The sequence below is a fragment of the Stegastes partitus genome, unplaced genomic scaffold (genome assembly GCF_000690725.1).
Source record: "Stegastes partitus isolate 25-593 unplaced genomic scaffold, Stegastes_partitus-1.0.2 Scaffold1312, whole genome shotgun sequence".
NCBI lineage: Eukaryota > Metazoa > Chordata > Actinopteri > Pomacentridae > Stegastes > Stegastes partitus.
The window spans coordinates 89,953-113,837 of NW_007579043.1; the positions used below are offsets into that span (position 1 = coordinate 89,953).

At 41.2% G+C, this 23,885-nt stretch overlaps 1 pseudogene; it reads right to left on the minus strand.

Annotated features, from left to right (window-relative positions):
- Window positions 1-13,561: 13,561 nt before the first annotated feature.
- LOC103369632 (probable E3 ubiquitin-protein ligase MID2 pseudogene) overlaps window positions 13,562-23,885 on the minus strand; it is a 75,910-nt pseudogene continuing 65,586 nt past the window's right edge.

The window sequence follows — 23,885 nt, forward strand, 5'->3', positions numbered from 1 at the left end:
TCAAGTGCTGTAAAGGTGCAGACGTTGTTGCTCTGTGATCGTTTGAGGTACTCCAATACTTTCAAAGCCTTGGGCCTTTAGACAAAGTTTAGACGGAACTTAGTCAGACCCTGCTGCAGCCGCCATTGTCTTAAATTATACATATATATTATTCAGTTCCTAAAAGACCCATCTTCCAACTGGGATCATTAACATCTAATGAAATGTTTAAGACCTTGGGAAGCAGAAAATACAAGTAACGCTCTTATACTGCTTTTAAACAAGTAATGAATCCTATTTTCTTTACTCAAAACATTTCACTCGAAAAGGTGCGGAGGGAGGTGCAACCAGAGACAGATGTGAGACATCTATCAAGCAGACTTGTTCCCCTCAGAGGAGAACAGAATGAAAGATTACTTGCAGGAAAGGCTGTGCTTCGGTGCAAGGTAGATTATGTGGGTATTAACCAAGAGTTGTTAATGCATCTGCATCAATATGTGTCTTCCAACAAACACGTGCTAATGACAGATGCACCGAGACAAACACACCGAGATGCACCCTGAGCCCTCGGTCACTTCTCCACTTCTAGCTGCCTTCATTAGTGGCAGTTGGCTCAGTCTCAACGCTGTGACATTCTGCAGTGAATCACCAATTTTTACGGTCGGTCTGACAGTGTATACCCCCCCACCACAGACCCCCACCGCTCCCTGCACTCTCTTCTGTAAGTGTACCTTGAATCTATCAATCTCACCGGAGTCTGTCAATCACAGGGTTTATCACAGTAAAGGAAGAGGAGCAGAAAATCACACGGTTGAGGTTTTAAGGCTCCGGAGAGGAGCAAAGATGACAGTAAACAAAAGCATCACAGTTTTGAGTCCTTTTGAAGGGGCTTTGGAAAACACAGCCCGTGACATTGCCAGGTTTATCCCTGTGGGACACTAACCCCGGGGGGAAAAGATAAAGAAAAAAACAGTAGTCGCATTTGCAGCAAAGCACTTTTTTTTTTTGTATAAAGGAGTGGGTTAAAAAAAAAGCTGACACAATACTTTCTGAACAAATACTTTTAAGAAACAGTTAATTGAAGCCACAGGCAGAGAGGTAATTTACCACTTTTACTGCCTTCTAATTTACTGCTAGGGATGGAAAAAGTCAAATGAGGGCAAAACTTTCCTAAAGGTTCAAGCAGTAGTAATATCTCAATCGGTTTGCCAAACACTTAAATTGTTTTGGAGTAAATACTTGTCCCACTGTATGTTGCAGCACACAAACACATTTAGAGTTTCATCTTTCACAAATAGGCAGATGGATTAATTTGTGGAAAAAAAAAAAGGCTGTAAATCTGGGATAATGTTTGTTTACTTTCTTGCTTGCAGAGTTAGAAAAGATGATCCGCACCATTCTCACTACTGTGCACCAAATAGCTTGGCAAAAAGACTTATGTTTGTTTTTTTAATTTGTAGATAAGCCAAAGTGTAAAAAAAACAACAACAACCTTACACTTGTTTACAGATTGACAATTTTTTACCTTTCACAGGATGCAGATTGTTTAATTCTTTTTTTATTAATTTTTCTTTTGTATGGAATAAACAAATGAGATATAAGGTGTTAATCTACAGACAGCTTTGTAGAGTCCAAATTAATTTTCTCCAACGGGAACAATAAAGTATACATCTTCCTGAATACACCGGCTTAATTTGTGATACACAAATTGTTCCGGACAAACAGTTGCTTTCATACTTTAACCCTAATGCGCATAAGAACAATATTTGTTTGCTGTCAGGGTAATTCTCCACACTGGCCTGGCGCTAAATGAAGACATATGCTATTTATCTGACAAGCCCAGCCTGCAGTCTGTGACCTCAATCTGCTGCGGACCTGTTGTTATGCAGTGCGCATTTCATAAATATCTCCAACCAGGGAAAAAAGGTTAAAGATGCTAATAACAAATGAAAGGCTTTCTCTGCTTGCTTGTTCAACGGTAACACATTACTATTTTAAAAAAAAACAAAAAAAAACTGCCTGGCAGAAAACAGAAAACCGAGGTTTGAAATTTTTATGCGGCAGGGAAATTGCTGAAACACGGCACAACAAGATGGTGGTTTGATTTCTCTCTCTCTGGCTTTGACACTGCGTTTCTCACTCAAACAAGGAGCTTTCATTCATTACTTTATGGGCTAAGTGAATGTCAACGCCCTGAGCCAACACATGCATTTCTGCAGAGAATGACTGGCCTGTTTGCGAGATGTTAAATCACAAACTTTTACACATTTTCAGGGAGGTACACGTACTAATTAAGAGTTCACACATTCAAGTGACCAATAAAAACACCCAAACATAGCACTGCTGTATGAATGCTTTCATTAGTGGCAGTGTTAGCAAACATAACTCTTAAGCCCCTCCCGTGGCATTTACCCCTAATCACCTCAGCCGAGCATTAAAACCTAAAAAGAAACAGGACATTGTTTGAGGGGAATAAGTGGAATTCAGTTGCTTTGGCGGATTGAAATTCTGACAATTTGGATGGCAATTAATTTTAGCGATTGGGGTTAAAAATACCCCAAAGCATGAGACACATGTCAGGAACAGGCACTGCTGAGTTTTGCCAGACACCAAGAGACTACATTTATTCACCACTATGGTTTTGGAAAAAGGAAACTGGGCAGCTCCAAAAATAAGAACCCTCCAGCTGACCAGCACACACCAAAAACTGTGCACGTGATTGTATAAGTGGAATCAAGCAGCACATTAAGACCGCCATGTGTCTCAACGCAGCTGGGATAAAAAGGAATGTTTAGCACATGAGAAATTTTCCCAATGTTCTCTTGGTCACGCCTATATTCTTAGTTTTCCTTCATATTTTCCTCCCTTCTTCCTCTACTCTCACTCTTCCTCCCACCTCCACTGGCTCAATCTTTCCTCCCTCTCCTTTTCCTGCCCCTCTCTCAGTGTCTCTTTCTCTCTCTCTGCAGCAGACCTCAGAGCGGGCCGGTTTCATCAAACATGCGATTCCTATTCATAGAATGTAAACAGTAATGCAGCCAAGCTGGTGTTTCCATTTCACAGTCAGTGTAGTTGAGCAGCCTGGCTTAAGTTTAACCCTCTCACTGCTACGTGGGGTGCAGCTGCGAATCCAAACAAATTCCAAAATAAATCTTGATTAAATCTCCAAGTATTATCTTGTCTCCATTTTATATCAAATTTGTCTTTGGGATTGTTTTTTTTTTAAAAGCGAAATGTATTCATTAAAGTGTAGTATTCAACACAATGGACTGCAAGCTGATTAAACAACTAATTCGCATCCAATATTTGCTTCAAATGACCTTGCCTCAGATACCTCGACAGAGCCCTTACAAGGTAAATAGTTCACTTTTTTTTTTTTTTTTTTAACTTGGTAACATTTTTTTTTTTTGCAATTGCCTTGCAAGCATGTGACAGGCATCAAGGTCAGCCTGCACTCTCCCACCACTTTAACACAGTATTAAAAAGGCAGCAGGCAGAGCTGCGACTCACTGTACCGGTTAGCTTTCCTATTCCCTGGTTACCAATGTTAGTGCTTGATGGGGAAAACATGACCCAGGACAAGTTATCTCAGTTCACCTTGCTCTGATCTCACGGAAACGTCCGTCGTTACGTAACATGAAACAGAATTTCTGCATCAGTGGTACAGTAAAGAATCTGTGTGTTGGTCTGGTTATTGAAGTATGGGGTGGTATTAAAAGTGAGCTTTAACATAATTTCTCATTTAGTCAATATAATCAGTGATGACATACTGGTTTATTTTAATTAGATTTCCTGTGTAAACCACAGAGGTGGTACATGTTTGTGTCCTGTTATGTATAAAAAATAGAAAAATGAAAACCTATATAGCACAAATGGAGAACAAAAGGAAATTAAATGTCTCTTTACAGTGTCAGGAACTCATTTTTGTGTCATGTAGCCCTTGTTGCTTTTTAGAATATGTCTTATACACAAATACCAAACAGATTTATCGTGATTTTTAATTTGTTTACCAAACTCTCAAACAGAGGGAAGAGTGTGTATATTCCCATCATTCCTTAGTTTTGTGTACAGATATTTAAATGGGATGATGAGTGCCGCTACTACGCCCCAACTCTATATAAAATTAGCTACGCTGGTGCATTTGGGATAATGTATTTTCTTGTTGTGCCTCTTTCTTACTTATGCACACAGCCTCTAGTGCATATAAAGCAGCGAGTATTTGACTTTTTTTTTTCTTTTTTCTTTTTGGTCTCATCACATGAAAAGTGTTTGTTTGGTCTATATGTTGACATGCAGCTGTGACTCATGGTTACATTTAATTCCTTGCCGTATCATGCGTGCGACTGAACACAGCGCACCCTCACTTTCAGAGCCGTGTTTGTTTCTTATATTCTCTTTGCTGCCTGTCAGTGGTGCTGATGAAGGCTCTATTGTGTGAAGGACATTTGCTGATGCAAGACACTGAAAATGAAATAAACAATCAATTCTTGTCAAGCACAAGGCCAAGCCAGACTTGCTAATTGGTTTAATACATTTATACTTGAAAGCAGACTGAAATGAGATTTGCACAGAGTTGTGACAGTGAATAGAACACACCTCCTCTCCTTTACCCCTCTACTTAATACCTCTGCCTGTTACTGCTTGGCAGCCTGTGGGTAATAAAGTTAATACTGTCAGACGTCGTCTCATCAGCTCTCTGAGGCTTCTTTGCTGTGGTGGAGAGCCTTATCAGGCCTCAACACAACACTGGAGCAACTATGCCCCTGCCTCACTTCATGCTGCTTCCATTATTCATGTGCATTTGCCCAGGTGAGAACAAACCCGGGATCAGAAGTTGGCAGAACAGCTTATTAGATATTTAGACGAGGCTGAGCATGCTGGAGGGAGCAAAGGATGGAGAGAGGGGGAGAACAGAAGTGCCACTAACAGTCAACAAAAGCAAAAACATAATTAGTACGAAGACTTTGGACCCGCTGGCGAGAGTTTAGGTTATAACCTGCTGTCCCTGGCAATCCGGCTGGTCAGACACACTGTAGGCAAGTGGACAGTTCCATGTAATTCCTCTCCTTAAAACATTTTCTTCCTTGTAGTGTGCTTACAGAACTTGGACACACTTGGATACTGAAGCATCCTCAGGCTAGATGCTGAGCCCAAAGTTGCACCCAGTGGAAGGCTTGTGCCTTGCATGACAGCTCTGCCACCATTGGTGTTTGTGTCTGTGTGAATATGTGAATCAGAAACACTTTGTAAACACTTTGGAACCTAAGGTTGAAATGATGTGTTATATAAACTTGAAAAAACAAAAAAACAGCATATATGTAAGTGTGGACCGTTTACAAATGACAGTAGTTTAGAAGTGAGTAGGGCAAGTAGAGGTGGATCCACTACTGTTCTTAGAAACAACTATAAGTTCTTCAGGCAGTTCAGTCTTGATATCATTTTCCGTCTGTCTCCCATATTTTAAAAGGTTTAAATTGTGAACGGTACTTTCTTCTCGATCCTCAGGCTGCTAAAACTCTCTAAAACTACCAAGTTGGCTTTCACACACAAACAATATTGACTAGCACTTTCAACACCAGCTCACCTTGAACACTGCAAGAGGCATATCATTATTCTGTTTTATTTTCTATGACTACCCTCCACCAGACTCCGTCAAAACTAATATTTCGAAGCAAAACAACTCGCCTACATGCATTCATGAAGCTAAAACGACATCAAATAAGATGACAGAGTAAATAAAAAGCACAAACTGCAGAACTTGAGAAATCTATTGTCTTGCCTTTCAGGAAAGAAACTTGCGTCTACTGACACTTGACACCAATTCAGCTTAATTTTTTCTATATTTTTATCTGAGTCTGTATGTGTATATATGTGCACAAAAGCATGGTGCCAAGTTAATGGCTTACCTTTTACTGGAATTTTCTATAAATATGCAAATTTACTCCGCGTCGTGAGAAAAAGCAATCTATGCACCACATAAACAGCACTCTCAGCTTCCAAAAAGAGGATCTTTTCAGCGGGAAATTGCATTTTTGGTCCCTTTGCACCTATAGAAGACTAGAAAGACTGTCAAGAAAACAATAGCCCTCAGAATGAAGATTGACGACATATTCCTGGAAAGTTTTCCCATTCCGAAAAACAGCTGACAATCTTAAATGCATTGTGTTTGTACTCTAAATGAGCAGGCTAACTGATCCATAAGGTGCCGGCCAGTTTATCAATAGTTTGCCAAACTGTATTAGTGAATGATGTCATCCATGGTTGTGTTATTGATTCTGGAGGAGTCACATCCTCAGGTCAATACTGAGGTCTCAAGAGGATGAAAAATCCTGACTGTCCATATGACAGCAAGCCTAATTAAGAAACATAAAAGAAGAAAAAATAAATAAATTGGCTGTGCTAGTAAACTACATTGCATTTGTCTACTTGAAAACGGAACAGGTTGGGGTTGTTCTTCTCTTCACTGCAGTAATTTTGCAAGATAAAAAAACCCAAAATATTTCAGGAAGTGAAAAACCTACACTCCCGCTGCTACAGTTTCCGGTCGTCGCTGGTGATAAGATTGAGATAACGGTAACAAAGAGCCAAACGGAGAATGCATCGGTGGCGAATGGATGTGTGAGTCCTTGTGTGTACGTGCTACCTAATGTGCATGCTGCTTCCTAAATCTGCCTCCACCGGCAGCTGAGGTTCAATCTTCCAAACTGTCCGTGCAGCCTGCCAGCCGAGGGAAATAAATTTATACGCCTGATACAAAAGATAGTACAGATGAAAGACTTGTTGGAGTTGTCTCGGCTGAATCATCCATAACCCCATTACATAGAGATGGAGCAACTAACCTCGTTTTGGGGATGACTCTGTCTTCCTCTCTCCCGTTCTCAGTGGGGGTGGAGGCAGAAAAAAACAGTGTGAAATGACAGAATGAAATCGATGATTTAATATTTTAAACCCCAGATGGATTTTTTTCATTCTGATCTGTGTGGCCTCGGTGTAAAAGACCTCCCCGCCTCATCTCATGCTGCACGTTTTCCGACCACGTGTGCCCAAAATGTACACAGGCTGCATTTATCCAGATGCAAAAGGGGAGATTTCTCATGGTCGTTAAATTAAACCGAACTGAGCTGAGCTGTCAGCTGTGAGAATAGGCTGCTTGACCAAAAGCTATTAAACATCAGCCTACTTTGCTCTAAGTACGGCATTCACCTTGGGTCAAAGTCCATACATTGGCCACAACATAATACATCCAGGAGGGCCATTTGCCACTTCAACTGTAGTAGATGGCATCATTAATAAGGCAGGAGGCATTTGTGCAAGTGTTACTAGGCTGTTCAGTTATTCATGGTGACCGGGTGTCAGGGAGAAAGAGATGGAGAGATGAAAAATACACAAGCAAACCAAAGAAGAAAAAAAAAAAAAATCACAGGGAGGTCAAAAATAGATCACACACTCTGAGAAAAAAACCAAAAAGAGCAATAAAGACAGAGACAGTGGAGAGGGAAGGAGAGGTGGGAGACCTTGCCATCAGCGTGACCCCAGGGAGGGGGTTCCTGTCCTCTATCTGGCTCTACAAAGTCAGAGCCTTCTATTTATACAGCACTGTAATGTTTGGCATTTCCTTCAAGGGGGGAGAGCAGGAGCCATTGTTTTGCTTGGCTGCCGTTTCGATTGGCTCAGCACGTTCCATGCGCTGAAATGTCAGCGGCTCGTTGCTCTATTTGTTCGATTAGCTTTATTTATCGCTGATAAAACAGTCACTTCTTCCTTCTCAAGCTGAGGAATCTTATTATTGTCAGCAGCGGACGGATGAGCTCAGACAGTCATTTGATGAATTATGTTTTTTTTTTCCCACCTTTAGCAAAGTATTGGCATGAGACATGTTGTGTATAATACAAGACAACTGTCAAAAGGCAGCTTGCTGATTGAAGCCGTAGCGACGATCACACTGCGAAGATATGAAACATATAATCATTGCAAACACATTTTCACTCCAAACCTAAACAGCAGACAACTTCACTGACAATACGATTCTTTTCTGATATCACAAAAAAATGAACATCTTGTAATGAGTTATGTATGAAGAAGACTCTCAAAGGCCACATTTGTATTTTGTCTCCCTCCATTCACTCTCTTTTTAGTACTGCTCCTGATACCATATATAATGTACAATCTGTAAAACTTAAAAATGAAGTGGTCCTTTTAAAAAATTGAAGTACATTTGAGGAAGGCAGACCACAGCAGCAATGCTTCATGCACCAGAATTTTTTAAAATTGTAATGTGAAAGTCTATAGAAAAAAAGCAGCGTTTATCTGGGCTAAGATGGAACCAGCTCTCACCTACTCTCTAAAATATTCTAAATAATGTGTTTGTGAAATCAAAAACGCACTCTGTCCTCGGCGCAGCCCCACAACTGAAGCTGACACAAATCAATAGGTTGTTAGTTAAACAATAGCTGCCCAGAGTTGCCGGCGTTTTAAAAATAGCCAGTCCCCGGGGCACTGCAAAACCAAAGAGAATAATTGTGAAGGTTAACAATACCTACTGCTATATCAATATTGAACGGAACCGATGGCCTGGAGACTGAGAAAAAGAACTCAGTCTAAGGGCTTTTTGCTCGAGGCAGGTTCGCAGCAACTCCTACTCGTAGTTGTGATGGGTCTGGATAAAATGGTCAGCGTCAGCGGAGCAACATCGTATTTTAAGTAACTAACCGTGTTAAAACGTAACCTCCTGCAGGCACGGACGGCTGATCTGAGAGTAGCAGAGGGTCTTAAGAGAATATCAGAGATTCCTAAAGATCACTGAAACTCACCTATCAACTAGCAAGAGAGGAAAAGAGCTGCTTAAAGAGGGATGGAGTTTCTTAAAAATGCCTGCTGGGTGGATGAGTGTGTATGATGAAAGTCTCTATGTGTCTATATGCGAGTGCATGAGTCAGTCATGGATTTTTTTTTTTTTTCCCTTTTCTAACCCTCTGACTTTTGTCTTTGCTCTCTGATCTGTGTAGCTATTAACCCTCCCCAGAATCCTCCAAATGCCCTTGAAGCTCAAAAATCTTTTTTCACGCCTCCTCCTGTGTACACCTACCTTCTCGATCCGTCTCTTTATAGTTAATTCTCTCTCTCTCTCTGCCTGCATTTTCCATGCCCAATCCCTCTATTTTTATCACAACTGCATCCTGGCTTGTGCTGGGGAGCGGGGATGCTCATTATAGCAAGCAACACACATCTGTTAAATGACCAAGAAATAAAGAGTGTGAGACTTAGTGTTACAGTTTTCCATTATAGTTGGAAATGCTTTAGAAAAACAATCTTCTAATGCAGTGATGTGTAAAGCAAGGTGGAAATTAAATGCTCTTTTAAAGTCACTCAAATTAAAGAATGTTCTACATTATCTTCAGATAATCTTTTAAAAATCAACAACAAAAAAACCCTTATACACACATGTGATGTTTAACTACCCCCGGGTCACACCACTCAGAGGGAGGTGTGGTACAATCTGCCCAAGCGAGAGGCTTCTGGTGTGGACACCATGATGTCAGAACTGGGCCTGAACCCCGGCTACTGGTGCCAGCAGGTGAGATCATGGGAAACATGTGTATTGCTGTTGGATTCACAAGCAGCTGGCTTGTAACTAGCGTGGCTGAAGATTGGCCGCCTCCTCAGCGGCTGCTGTCGGACCCCAGAGTTTTTACCAGGACAAGATAAGGCCACGACAGTTTTGTTTAGCTCAGCCCACCACACAAATGTTTTATGTAATCAGGTATTCATGCATACAAATCACAATGTAATTAGGGGTATTTGCAAAGGTTTGCATCTCTGTGGAAAAGCAATGAAAGCAAAAAAAAAAAAAAAAACACTGTCTGCCAGCACAAATGATAATAGACAAGACCAGGCACTCTAAGTTGAAGGAGACAGCATATAGAATTTGGCACGACACTGCGTTTAGAATTTAAGCAACCTGAGGCCTAAATTCTCTTATTGGTTGAGAGTTGTCTAACTTTTGCTTCCAAGTTTCAGCCAAAACCTTACAAAAATCAATTTTTGCTCTGAGATATTAGTCCAGAAAAACATTCGCTGCAGATCTACAGTGAGAAACAGTTAGAGGCAGGACCAATCAGCAAACTATGGGACATGGATTAGATGATGAGCAGCACAACATTTGGATTGCAGTTCCGACTTGTTAAATACTGACCAAATTGAATGTAAAGTAATTTAGGTCTGGAACGCCTCCAGCCAAAGCAAATATCCATTGATCTTTGCCAGACCACAGTAAGCAGAATGAAGACAGCGGAGTGGAGCGCCGAACCTCAGCATTAACAAACAGGACTGCCTGACCAGCACATATTTCAGCACTGTGGTTCCAAACTCTGGTGGGGTAAACAAAATAATTTCCTATACTGTCTTTCTGTTTCAAAAGCACTGCGCCCGTACAGCATTCTAGATAACAATAGCTTTCTCTGGTACTAGTGTCGCAGCAAAGGGGCTGTTCTCACCTACTTAAGATATAACTACAACACAGCAGAACGCTCGCCATGGCACAGAGAGGATTGTAACGCCCAACCAGCATAAAAAGCATAAAATCACATAAATATTGTTTTTGGCCAGAGGGATCAAGTTTAGCAGTGGGGTGCCGTGCATGAGCAGTCTTTGCTGATCTACATGCAGTGCGAACGCATCTGGGAGACAGGCTATGCCTCTCTTGGCAGGGACCTTCATTGCACTCAGCGCAATGAAGAGATCAAAGGAGTCTGGAGACAAAAACAGGAGGCAATCTGTCACACCATAGATCCATCCATGCAACGTCTGCGTCAACTCCCACATTCGTTCCCTTGATCAATGCTATATCACATAGAAACCATTTCCTCTAATGAATGATCCCCAGTCGGACTTAGCAATCTGTTAGTTTCATTCACTCGCTCCACTTTTCATAACTAATTACCGCCGCCTTCACATGCACATTTAATGTATATGAATAATGCGGAGAAATGTAGCGGTTGCGAAGAACTAGGTGGCCAATAATTGTAAATTCTTCCTTGTGCATATCAGTTTGTTCTAAGAAGTAAGTTTAATGTTGGCAGAAGAGGGGAGGAGTTTGTCATTCTTAATGTGCAACTATCAACAGGATGTGTCTCCTCCAAAACAGTGGCTGGTTAGGGCCCTGCTGTTTTGACACTTCCCATTTAACATAGCTGCTTGTTAGAGATCCCTGTGGTTTTGTTACACTTTTTACACATTAATGTGTAGATATATTTGGCAAAAAAGAGCCTTTGTCAGTGCATGTGCACTGGCATTTGCTGTGTACACCTCACGGCACCCTGAGGAGCATTCAATACTGTGATTACGCTTACTTCAGTGCTCCCAAACCATCGCTTCTGTACTCATCATAAAAGCATGTCCTCTTGGGAATTATTGCAAATATAAGACAGGCAAAAAAAAAAAGGGATGGTTTTTCCTCCGACCACAACAACACAAACACAACAGCATGTTTACGCCAAAGCCTGATTTAGGCTGAACATTTAACAATGCAAGAAGGGTTTCTTAGGTCATTTGCTGTCCACAAATAACACAGCTGAGGGTAAAAACTCAGGAGCACACTGTGTTTTAAAGGTTGTCTGGCATATTGGGATGATTTATTTGACCTGTTGAGCAGAATTAGTGGAATTGCTGTGTTTTAGATTTGTGGCGGAAAGCTGGAGCACCGTGACGAATGGTGAGGCGTGGAGCAGAGGGCAGGGGTTTTAAAACGTCAGGGGTTCAGATGCGTGGCTTCTCTTGGTATGTGCCTCGACCGCATGAAAACCGACCGCCTCAGTGCAAACACATGCAACACACTGTGGCATTTAGGTGCCAGTTGCTCCTGTCGTGAAGCTCATGAGCATATCGCTGGCAGCTGTAATAACCTCTGATTGACAGGCTGTCTGTGTCAACGATCCGTCAAGGTAAAAACGAAGACTTTCAAGACTTTTTAATGTTGCTTGGAGGTAGACACATGACTCGTGCCACCTCGGAAACCACGATGGAAATTAACTTCTCTCACAGTACATGTGGGTTTACTTCGAAGCTGTTTAGATTTTGTTTGAAGTCCAGTGTTCAAGGATTTTTGAGGAGTTCTATGTAAGTGAAAAATGCAATTTAATTTCCAATCTGATATGTACTTGCAGACACATGCTAAATGTCACAAATCACTTGACTGAAAACATGACCAGAGGGCAATCATATTTATATTAGAAACAAACAGCTCTTTAACAGGTAAGGACAAACAGAGACATGTCTGCTGCTGCTTTTCTCTGCTCAGTGAACTGCTGTATTGTGCTATTAACACCCTCTTATGGTGAGATTGCTGCATTCACTGTACAAAAAGTTTATTATCAGTGTAATATTTCAGCTCTGTTTTCACATTCCTTTATAACAGGCAAAGTCTCTGGGAGCGACATTTTCTCCTGTGTGACACCGGCAATGTCAAACCTTTTGCAATCCAAACCGTGACTGTTACAAGGCGTCGCGGATTAAAACCTTGTGCTAATGAGTACTGGTAAATGTACTGCCTTTGATCCGTTAAATTCAGCCTTACATCGTGCATCACTGGACGACAATAATTTTTTGTGTTTTTTTTNTCTTCTTCTTCTTTCCATATTTTTGTTTCTATGTTTGGTGTTGCTTTCTATACTGCAACATATTTACACAGCATTATGGAAATCAAGGAGTGTCCCAATGCATTATCAGTGCAGAGCAGTGTATCAGTGCAGATCCACCCCCTGGCTTGTCCCCACTTATCTAAGCAACCTTCTCCTCAATGCTGTATAGATGTATGCTGCATGTTGCATTATGTATTGCATCTAACTTGTATTGTGTTGTTGCTTTTTTTATGCTGTTGTCTTGGCCTGGATTACAACTGCGAGATTTTTAGTCACATAAAAAAAATAAAATAAAAAATAAAAAATCGGATGCATTTCAAGAGGCATAAATACACAACAGACAGACACATGTGTGCATATGCTCAACACGCATTCATGATAAAAGTTTTCAGGCCAGCCGATGCCTGCTTACTGCTTTAGGGCTTTAGTGTTGGAATGAGCTCCAGCTAGTGCCTTTCTCTGTTGTTTTTCACCCTGATTCAGCAGTACTGGTCTTTACGCAGAGCCTCTGAAAGCTCAGTGGCCACAGGGAATGCCAGCTCATCGACTATTATAATGACGGCCCTCCCTACTGGTCTCCATCTGTCTCTGCCCTTCTCACCAACACACCATCCCAATTGTCTCCCCCTCTGTCTCCCTCTCTCTCTCTCTCTCTCTCTCTCTCTCTCTGTGTTTGTGATCTGTCTTTCTGTCCTTCTTACTGAACAAAGGCTGGTGTCTATGATGCAATTTTTTGGTGATGCTGAAAGTTCACAGTCAACAGAAATGCACATTCCCAAGGCAGGAATGGATGGATTAAAGATTTTGCTGTTTAGCAAATTGCGCACAAATATTATAATGAATGTTGCAGGCTATGTATGGGAACCGCTTTGTTAAGATGGGAGTAGTTTCAAAGCTTTGCAGTAAATCATCATTATTTTTCAATCAAATTGGTTGCGAGCTGTGACTTACCGTACTCCACAACACAGAAGTAAAACAGCATAAAATAGGGGCAGTACACAGAAGTTGCTGATGAAGACCTTATTGCATGCTTTGTAAACTAAAGGACATGGAGGACTAACCTTGAGTTTGTCAAAGCGCTCTGTGAGTGAGGACACCTGGTGCTCTCTGTGGCGTCCCACCAGCTTGCAGAGGGCACAAATGAGCTGGTCGTCCACCAAGCAGTACATGTTGACCTTCTCGTTCTCATGCTCCAGGCAGGTCAGGCCACGGATGTGAGTGTCTGGGACGGGCTCCACCAGACGGTGGCTGGTGAAGGGCTTCTTGTTCGGATGTGTTGCACGCAAGCAGCGGTCACAGTAAGATACCTCGCATGTGACACACGTCTTTACAGCCTCGCGTGGCGGATCCTGCTCGCAGAACTGGCAGCTGATTCGCGGATCCATCTTAGCAACAACAGCTGGGCTGTGGTTAGCGTTGGTGTGGTTGGTGTGATTGGCGTGATTGGCGTGGTTGGCGTGGTTGGCGTGCGAGTGGGAGTGGCTGGAGGTGGCTGGGCTGCCACGGGCACTGCCTCCACTTGTGCCACCACTGCCGCCAATCGTTCCAGCTATTGTACCGCTAATGGTGGCGGTGTAGGGCCGCTGCGGCTGCAGACGACGGCTCTCAGTGGGGGAATTGGGGCCGCTAAGGGAGGCCTTTTGAAAGCGGTCAATGATGTTCTGCAGCGTCACATTGCGCTTAAGGCCCTCCAGGCCGCGGTGATTCAGCGTGATGACGTAACGACACGTGGGGCACTGAAAGGCCGAGATGGATTCAAGGGGCTTGCTGGTGGAGCAGTGAGACACCAGGATGCGGTGAGCACAGTTAAAGCACAGGCTGTGGGCACAGGGCAAGAGCAGGGGATCTTCAAACAACTCCAGGCAGATCGGGCAGGTCAGCTCAGACTCCAGTGTTTCCATCTTCAGTTGAACCAATCTAAAGGTGACATCAAATCCCACGGAAGCTGGCCAATTACCTGCATGAAGAAAGAAAAGATATGTATTCAAATAGGGCTTTAATTAGCTGGTACTTTTGTTCTTGGGCTACATTTTATTGAAGAAATCAGCAGGAAAAATACATAACTCATCAGTTTGCACGTTCACCCATTTCTGATTTTACCTGAATCAGCTGTGAGATACTGGCTTCAGGAAAGATGGACTGGCCTGTGCCGATTAAGCAGATCCACCCACTAACACACACATTTTCTTGTACTATTACAGAAGAAGTGCTCAGCTTGCACAACTGTGGAGTCGGCCCGTCTTGTTCAAGCTTTCATAATGTGATTTCTCTTGAAGAGTCTTATGAGAAGCGGAATGACTGAACGAATACTGAGGAAAAAGGTAGAGGTTGGCTGAATGGTAGAGAAGAGGTAAAAATCAGTGGAGTGGAGAGAACAGCAGAGAAAGGAAGAAAGAGATACCCAGCAGAGCAGTAGAGAAGGACAGAGAAACTTAGAGAAAAGGTCCATTGCAATTCTGTAACACTTTGACTCCTAACTTTACAGTTTTTATGGTAAGATCAGCTTGACTTATCAAGCAATAAACATTTAACTCCAAGGATATTTCAACGTTTAAAGTCTGATTCCAACAGCAATTTATTGCAGGGCAGTGAAAACAGGGGCAGAGCTTACCAAGAAAATTGATTTGAGATCCTCCCCCCTTGTTCTCCAGGCCCTTCAAATCTCAGCACCTTGCAGCCTGCATATCAAGCTGTTTCTCTGCGGTGGCCTTAAAATCACTGACATGAAAAATCACTAATAACCCCCACCCCCTACACCTCCACCCTGCTGATTCAGTGGCACAGGTGCACAGCTTGCAGTGGCCGTCTATCCTTTACAAGAAACAAACCAGGCACCATGAAACAGCAGCATTAAACCAGACAACCCCAGATAGCCGACAGTGACAATTTCATTAAGCGAGGTTGTTCCTGAAAGACTGTCCTTGTCTCCCTCTGTGCCAGTCAAGCAGGATTTACTGATGACTTGTTTTTAGTGGTTACAAGTAATTAAGACACAGCAAAACCATATATTGCGGAAAGGTAAGAAAATACAAGGGACATTAACACGATTTGACCATTTTTCTACACAGATCTAAAAGACATTTCTCCAAGATTTAAAAGAAGAAATTAAAAAAGTGCTGAGCATAAAATGCACGAGCACTTTCTTACAATGAACGCGTATACACACTTTTATCCAGAAATGGAACATTTGGCCTCCTGTTTTTCCATTTTAAAACTTCAAGGCTAGTTCAGTGCATTGTATTCTGCCAACTCTTTTCACTGTATCGTTTAATGAATAAAATATTTATAAAAAATAGCAACTTCTTTTAATCCATGATGTTTTTGCTTTACTTGTTCTGTCCAGAAGCTAAAAAACTATTTACTGTCACATGTGACAAAGAAATGCATGAAATCCTCACATTACTCGTGTTAGAAGTATTTTTTTTCTTGAAAAACGACCAAAACAATTAGTTGATTATCAGAATAGTTGCAAATAAGTTTTCTATCAATCAACTATTTGATTAACTGATTTAATATTGCAGTTCTGCAACAACATGCTTTGTGCATTGTGCAACTGGGTTGATGCTATTACCTTAATCAGTTCAGCCTGACACCAGATGGGCAATAAAATTTACAGCTTATTGACAAAACACCTTGCTGAAGTGTGGCATTGTCCTTACCATCTCATAATAAGAAGTAATGAATTACCTGTGACCTCCACAGGCCATAAGTTCATTGTTCTGTGACATTATTCTAACTTGGCAGCATACATTCAGTGAAACTACTTGAAAACTAAGAAAAGACACATCTGTAATCTGTGAAACCATCAAAGGACCGAATGAAGAGGGGCCTGCATAAAGACAGAAACAAAGCAGAACAGCTTAAACTCATTTGTGCTAACTAAAGTCTCCTCCCTTCTGCTGCACCAGAAACAATGCCTCGACACTGAGCTGTGTTCAAAGCAAACATGATTTGAGCAGCAGTTTTAGTGCTTGGAAAAGGCACTCAACTGAAGAAAGTAGTTATACGCATGCAGTGGCTTTGTTACCGAATTCATTATCTGGAAAAGAAATAAATAACTGCCCTCAGCCAATCATGCAGATATTACGCTGATAAAAGGCAAAGGGCACACTGCTTGTGTGCAAATAAGTGTACGTGTTTGAGGCTGTATTGGAGTATATATTCCAAGTACATACTAAACTGTGCGTACGTGTGCACATGCACATAATATCCTCCTTCAATAGCCACCTCTTGGCTGGTATTTATCATATGCTTTATGTGGAGAGAGAGATTTCAGCGACAAGCTACCACCGAGCAAGTCAGCATAAGGTTCTGCTTCATCACACCAACAATAGGTCTAATTTATCTCCACTGTATCAGATAGTTGATAACCTGAGGCAAATGGACAAATGGAAATAACAAGAGAAATGGGATATGGGAGGAGGTGATGTGGAGAGGCAAGGACAACTCTTAGGAGTTGTTGATGACAACCAAGGTCAATGGCCCTTCAGTGTGCAGACTCAAGGTACAAACGGGGCATAATTCACCACCTCTAGCCTTTACACTAGACATGAGCATTGGCCTGTTACTCCTACAGTGACATTTGTTTGCTTGTCAGCAAGATTATACAAAAACTACCCAGTAGACTTTACTCAAACTTGGTGGACAGACTATTTTTTATGATAATTCTGGTGCAGATCTGGATCACTTTAGTTATTGTTACAAGGGAGGGCATAGGTGGAGGACTGTACTCTCCAAATGCTCTGCTAGTTTTCATTTTATTACATTTACATGCATTTAGCAAGTAAAATATGGGTAAGAAAAGCATTTGTTGCATACTTTAAAAATATGCACGTTTTTACTTCATTCTACAATATCAACTTTAACAAAACAATGTGCCAAAAATCTGAGTTATTCAAGGGAGAACAGACTTAGGGTGAGTAGGAGTTCAGCTGCATATGACTGAACCTCAGTGGTGTATATCAACAACAACAACAAAACAAGGAACGCATTCATTAAGCTCCTCTGGACAGACGTTGATTCAGATGACTGTATGATCATGTGAACTTTATTCTAAAGTTACATAAAACTGAGGGCAACATACATTATCACCAAGAAGGAAAGTCAGTCAGTAAGTTGTTATTAGATGTCATGTTCTGAAAATCATGCCTGTTAAATAAAATCAAGGAAAAGTCAGACAAATGTCACAGTTCCTTTCTTGCTCCCAGAAGTAAACTCAATTTACTGCCTGACTGTAAATCTGCCATAGGAGTGGCATCATAAGTAGACAGAATCAAACCCTCGTTTACCAAGTCCACCGGGTCAAAAGACAGTGTACGGTCACCACGTCGTTTCTTCATGACCGTCCAATTCAAGTGTTGACTGAATCAGCAGTCTCACTTTTTTCCCGAGGACAGAGCTCAACAGCACAGCTTATGCTGATGTTAATGTGACTGTGTTTAACGGAGCATGGTGTTATAATTAACACCGAGCTTTAACACACCATCAACAGGCCCATTAAGCTTTAGCTATGTCACTCTGGGGAGACAATGCTGGCTATGATGGGAGCCACTTAGGGACTGTATCGCCAGCTTCATGGTAAAGGCGTTCTGTTGTGCAGACAGGCTGGCACGGATACACAAACGCGAAGACATCCACAAAACCATGAGCGCACACACAGCCAGAGCCACGTATTTACAAGCACAAAGTCTTTCTGTCTCGTTGTCTCTCTTCATCTGCCATTCTTGTTAAGGTGAAGTGTCCCATCTGGAAGGAGAACAGCTTGAGTTGGTGCTTGAAGAGAAACACACGGCACCACACAAACCCAAACACACACACACACACACACACAGAGCCATAAAGCACTAACTCTAATCTATTGTTTTGTGCTGATTATTGTAATAAGATTTTGGTCTTACTCAGAGCTTTTAGTGAAGTAGATAAAACAAAAAAAGAGAGAACATGATTGATGATTCATTAGTCTGTGAAGAAGCTCGATATACACACTCAGACTGTAAATTTTTTATCTGCTTATGCTCTATGCCTTTACCTTGCAGTTGCGCTTTTATGTGACTGTATCAAGTGTATACGCGAATGGAGGTTTACACTTCAATTAGATCCAATAAATGTGGCAGCAGTAATGAATTCCACTAACAGATTGCAAGACATGACCTTGGGGAATGCCCCGAAATAGAAAAGTGATGTCACGCTTTCTGTCAGTTCATTATCTTGCAAACACTGAAAACAATAAAAGAAGCAGTTTATTTATTAAAAGCACAGTCCCGGCTCCCCTGGGTGTAAGCCTGCATGTGTATGAATTCAGTTTGCTGACGCATGCATCAGTCTAGAGAAACGACATTCGCGGAACAAAGATGATTATCCTTGTATAAACAATCTACTTGTAAAAGCCAAATTGCTCCCGCCTGAATTGCAGTCGCACAGCTGCAGAGCCAAAATGGGAGCTTAATGGACACTTGATGATGGTGGGATGAAAGGAGAACAGTCGAAACAAATCACCACACCTAGACCTTTGGGCCAAAGATACAAGTGCGGTCCCACTGCAGCGGTTTTATTTATTTTCTAAGGGAGTATTGTCAAAAACACAAAAGCTCAAATTGTTGCATTCCTTGCTGATAATGTCAGTGGCTTTTATTTGCAATAAATGTTTAGCTTGTAAATGACATTACCTGGATGTTCCATTCTCTGTTTTTTTTAATAGGGCTGCGTAATGACTATTTGTCAACTGATAAATCTAGAGACAATTTGTCTAATTAGGTGAATACTCTAAACTAAAACAACAACAACAAAATGACTATTTCATTTAAGCTCATGTTTTTTTTTTTTAGATAAACTGCATAATTCAGCTTTACATATTAAAATGCAGAACTGCAGCTTTACACTGGCAACTCAAACAACATAAACATACATATAAAAGAGGGCTCATTATTTGAGTCAGCAGTGCAGCTCCAAAACAAATCCAAGTTTCTATCAAGCATCTTAACAAGGTAAAAAAGTTTGGTCTGTATATTAAACAAAGTGAAACATAGACACAGTGGGCATTTAACAAGCACAACCTGACTAAAGCAACTCCTTTTCTCCTTACTGCATGACTGTTGTCTGACTTTGGTAGCAGATTTAAATTCTATGAAAATTATATCACCAAATTCACAACACAGCCGTTGTTTTAACCGTATGGTGAGTTTGTCAGACAACAATGTGGCTAGAAAATCTGGACGTTAGCCGAGCAGTGCAGCAGCTTGGAGGTGACCACTGGTTAACGTGTTCCATTGTCTGACAATAGAAGAGGAAAAATATGTAAATGGCACTAGCTTTATTAAGAATTCAGCTATATTCAAGTGCTGTAAAGGTGCAGACGTTGTTGCTCTGTGATCGTTTGAGGTACTCCAATACTTTCAAAGCCTTGGGCCTTTAGACAAAGTTTAGACGGAACTTAGTCAGACCCTGCTGCAGCCGCCATTGTCTTAAATTATACATATATATTATTCAGTTCCTAAAAGACCCATCTTCCAACTGGGATCATTAACATCTAATGAAATGTTTAAGACCTTGGGAAGCAGAAAATACAAGTAACGCTCTTATACTGCTTTTAAACAAGTAATGAATCCTATTTTCTTTACTCAAAACATTTCACTCGAAAAGGTGCGGAGGGAGGTGCAACCAGAGACAGATGTGAGACATCTATCAAGCAGACTTGTTCCCCTCAGAGGAGAACAGAATGAAAGATTACTTGCAGGAAAGGCTGTGCTTCGGTGCAAGGTAGATTATGTGGGTATTAACCAAGAGTTGTTAATGCATCTGCATCAATATGTGTCTTCCAACAAACACGTGCTAATGACAGATGCACCGAGACAAACACACCGAGATGCACCCTGAGCCCTCGGTCACTTCTCCACTTCTAGCTGCCTTCATTAGTGGCAGTTGGCTCAGTCTCAACGCTGTGACATTCTGCAGTGAATCACCAATTTTTACGGTCGGTCTGACAGTGTATACCCCCCCACCACAGACCCCCACCGCTCCCTGCACTCTCTTCTGTAAGTGTACCTTGAATCTATCAATCTCACCGGAGTCTGTCAATCACAGGGTTTATCACAGTAAAGGAAGAGGAGCAGAAAATCACACGGTTGAGGTTTTAAGGCTCCGGAGAGGAGCAAAGATGACAGTAAACAAAAGCATCACAGTTTTGAGTCCTTTTGAAGGGGCTTTGGAAAACACAGCCCGTGACATTGCCAGGTTTATCCCTGTGGGACACTAACCCCGGGGGGAAAAGATAAAGAAAAAAACAGTAGTCGCATTTGCAGCAAAGCACTTTTTTTTTTTGTATAAAGGAGTGGGTTAAAAAAAAAGCTGACACAATACTTTCTGAACAAATACTTTTAAGAAACAGTTAATTGAAGCCACAGGCAGAGAGGTAATTTACCACTTTTACTGCCTTCTAATTTACTGCTAGGGATGGAAAAAGTCAAATGAGGGCAAAACTTTCCTAAAGGTTCAAGCAGTAGTAATATCTCAATCGGTTTGCCAAACACTTAAATTGTTTTGGAGTAAATACTTGTCCCACTGTATGTTGCAGCACACAAACACATTTAGAGTTTCATCTTTCACAAATAGGCAGATGGATTAATTTGTGGAAAAAAAAAAAGGCTGTAAATCTGGGATAATGTTTGTTTACTTTCTTGCTTGCAGAGTTAGAAAAGATGATCCGCACCATTCTCACTACTGTGCACCAAATAGCTTGGCAAAAAGACTTATGTTTGTTTTTTTAATTTGTAGATAAGCCAAAGTGTAAAAAAAACAACAACAACCTTACACTTGTTTACAGATTGACAATTTTTTACCTTTCACAGGATGCAGATTGTTTAATTCTTTTTTTATTAATTTTTCTTTTGTATGGAATAAACAAATGAGATATAAGGTGTTAATCTACAGACAGCTTTGTAGAGTCCAAATTAATTTTCTCCAACGGGAACAATAAAGTATACATCTTCCTGAATACACCGGCTTAATTTGTGATACACAAATTGTTCCGGACAAACAGTTGCTTTCATACTTTAACCCTAATGCGCATAAGAACAATATTTGTTTGCTGTCAGGGTAATTCTCCACACTGGCCTGGCGCTAAATGAAGACATATGCTATTTATCTGACAAGCCCAGCCTGCAGTCTGTGACCTCAATCTGCTGCGGACCTGTTGTTATGCAGTGCGCATTTCATAAATATCTCCAACCAGGGAAAAAAGGTTAAAGATGCTAATAACAAATGAAAGGCTTTCTCTGCTTGCTTGTTCAACGGTAACACATTACTATTTTAAAAAAAAACAAAAAAAAACTGCCTGGCAGAAAACAGAAAACCGAGGTTTGAAATTTTTATGCGGCAGGGAAATTGCTGAAACACGGCACAACAAGATGGTGGTTTGATTTCTCTCTCTCTGGCTTTGACACTGCGTTTCTCACTCAAACAAGGAGCTTTCATTCATTACTTTATGGGCTAAGTGAATGTCAACGCCCTGAGCCAACACATGCATTTCTGCAGAGAATGACTGGCCTGTTTGCGAGATGTTAAATCACAAACTTTTACACATTTTCAGGGAGGTACACGTACTAATTAAGAGTTCACACATTCAAGTGACCAATAAAAACACCCAAACATAGCACTGCTGTATGAATGCTTTCATTAGTGGCAGTGTTAGCAAACATAACTCTTAAGCCCCTCCCGTGGCATTTACCCCTAATCACCTCAGCCGAGCATTAAAACCTAAAAAGAAACAGGACATTGTTTGAGGGGAATAAGTGGAATTCAGTTGCTTTGGCGGATTGAAATTCTGACAATTTGGATGGCAATTAATTTTAGCGATTGGGGTTAAAAATACCCCAAAGCATGAGACACATGTCAGGAACAGGCACTGCTGAGTTTTGCCAGACACCAAGAGACTACATTTATTCACCACTATGGTTTTGGAAAAAGGAAACTGGGCAGCTCCAAAAATAAGAACCCTCCAGCTGACCAGCACACACCAAAAACTGTGCACGTGATTGTATAAGTGGAATCAAGCAGCACATTAAGACCGCCATGTGTCTCAACGCAGCTGGGATAAAAAGGAATGTTTAGCACATGAGAAATTTTCCCAATGTTCTCTTGGTCACGCCTATATTCTTAGTTTTCCTTCATATTTTCCTCCCTTCTTCCTCTACTCTCACTCTTCCTCCCACCTCCACTGGCTCAATCTTTCCTCCCTCTCCTTTTCCTGCCCCTCTCTCAGTGTCTCTTTCTCTCTCTCTGCAGCAGACCTCAGAGCGGGCCGGTTTCATCAAACATGCGATTCCTATTCATAGAATGTAAACAGTAATGCAGCCAAGCTGGTGTTTCCATTTCACAGTCAGTGTAGTTGAGCAGCCTGGCTTAAGTTTAACCCTCTCACTGCTACGTGGGGTGCAGCTGCGAATCCAAACAAATTCCAAAATAAATCTTGATTAAATCTCCAAGTATTATCTTGTCTCCATTTTATATCAAATTTGTCTTTGGGATTGTTTTTTTTTTAAAAGCGAAATGTATTCATTAAAGTGTAGTATTCAACACAATGGACTGCAAGCTGATTAAACAACTAATTCGCATCCAATATTTGCTTCAAATGACCTTGCCTCAGATACCTCGACAGAGCCCTTACAAGGTAAATAGTTCACTTTTTTTTTTTTTTTTTTAACTTGGTAACATTTTTTTTTTTTGCAATTGCCTTGCAAGCATGTGACAGGCATCAAGGTCAGCCTGCACTCTCCCACCACTTTAACACAGTATTAAAAAGGCAGCAGGCAGAGCTGCGACTCACTGTACCGGTTAGCTTTCCTATTCCCTGGTTACCAATGTTAGTGCTTGATGGGGAAAACATGACCCAGGACAAGTTATCTCAGTTCACCTTGCTCTGATCTCACGGAAACGTCCGTCGTTACGTAACATGAAACAGAATTTCTGCATCAGTGGTACAGTAAAGAATCTGTGTGTTGGTCTGGTTATTGAAGTATGGGGTGGTATTAAAAGTGAGCTTTAACATAATTTCTCATTTAGTCAATATAATCAGTGATGACATACTGGTTTATTTTAATTAGATTTCCTGTGTAAACCACAGAGGTGGTACATGTTTGTGTCCTGTTATGTATAAAAAATAGAAAAATGAAAACCTATATAGCACAAATGGAGAACAAAAGGAAATTAAATGTCTCTTTACAGTGTCAGGAACTCATTTTTGTGTCATGTAGCCCTTGTTGCTTTTTAGAATATGTC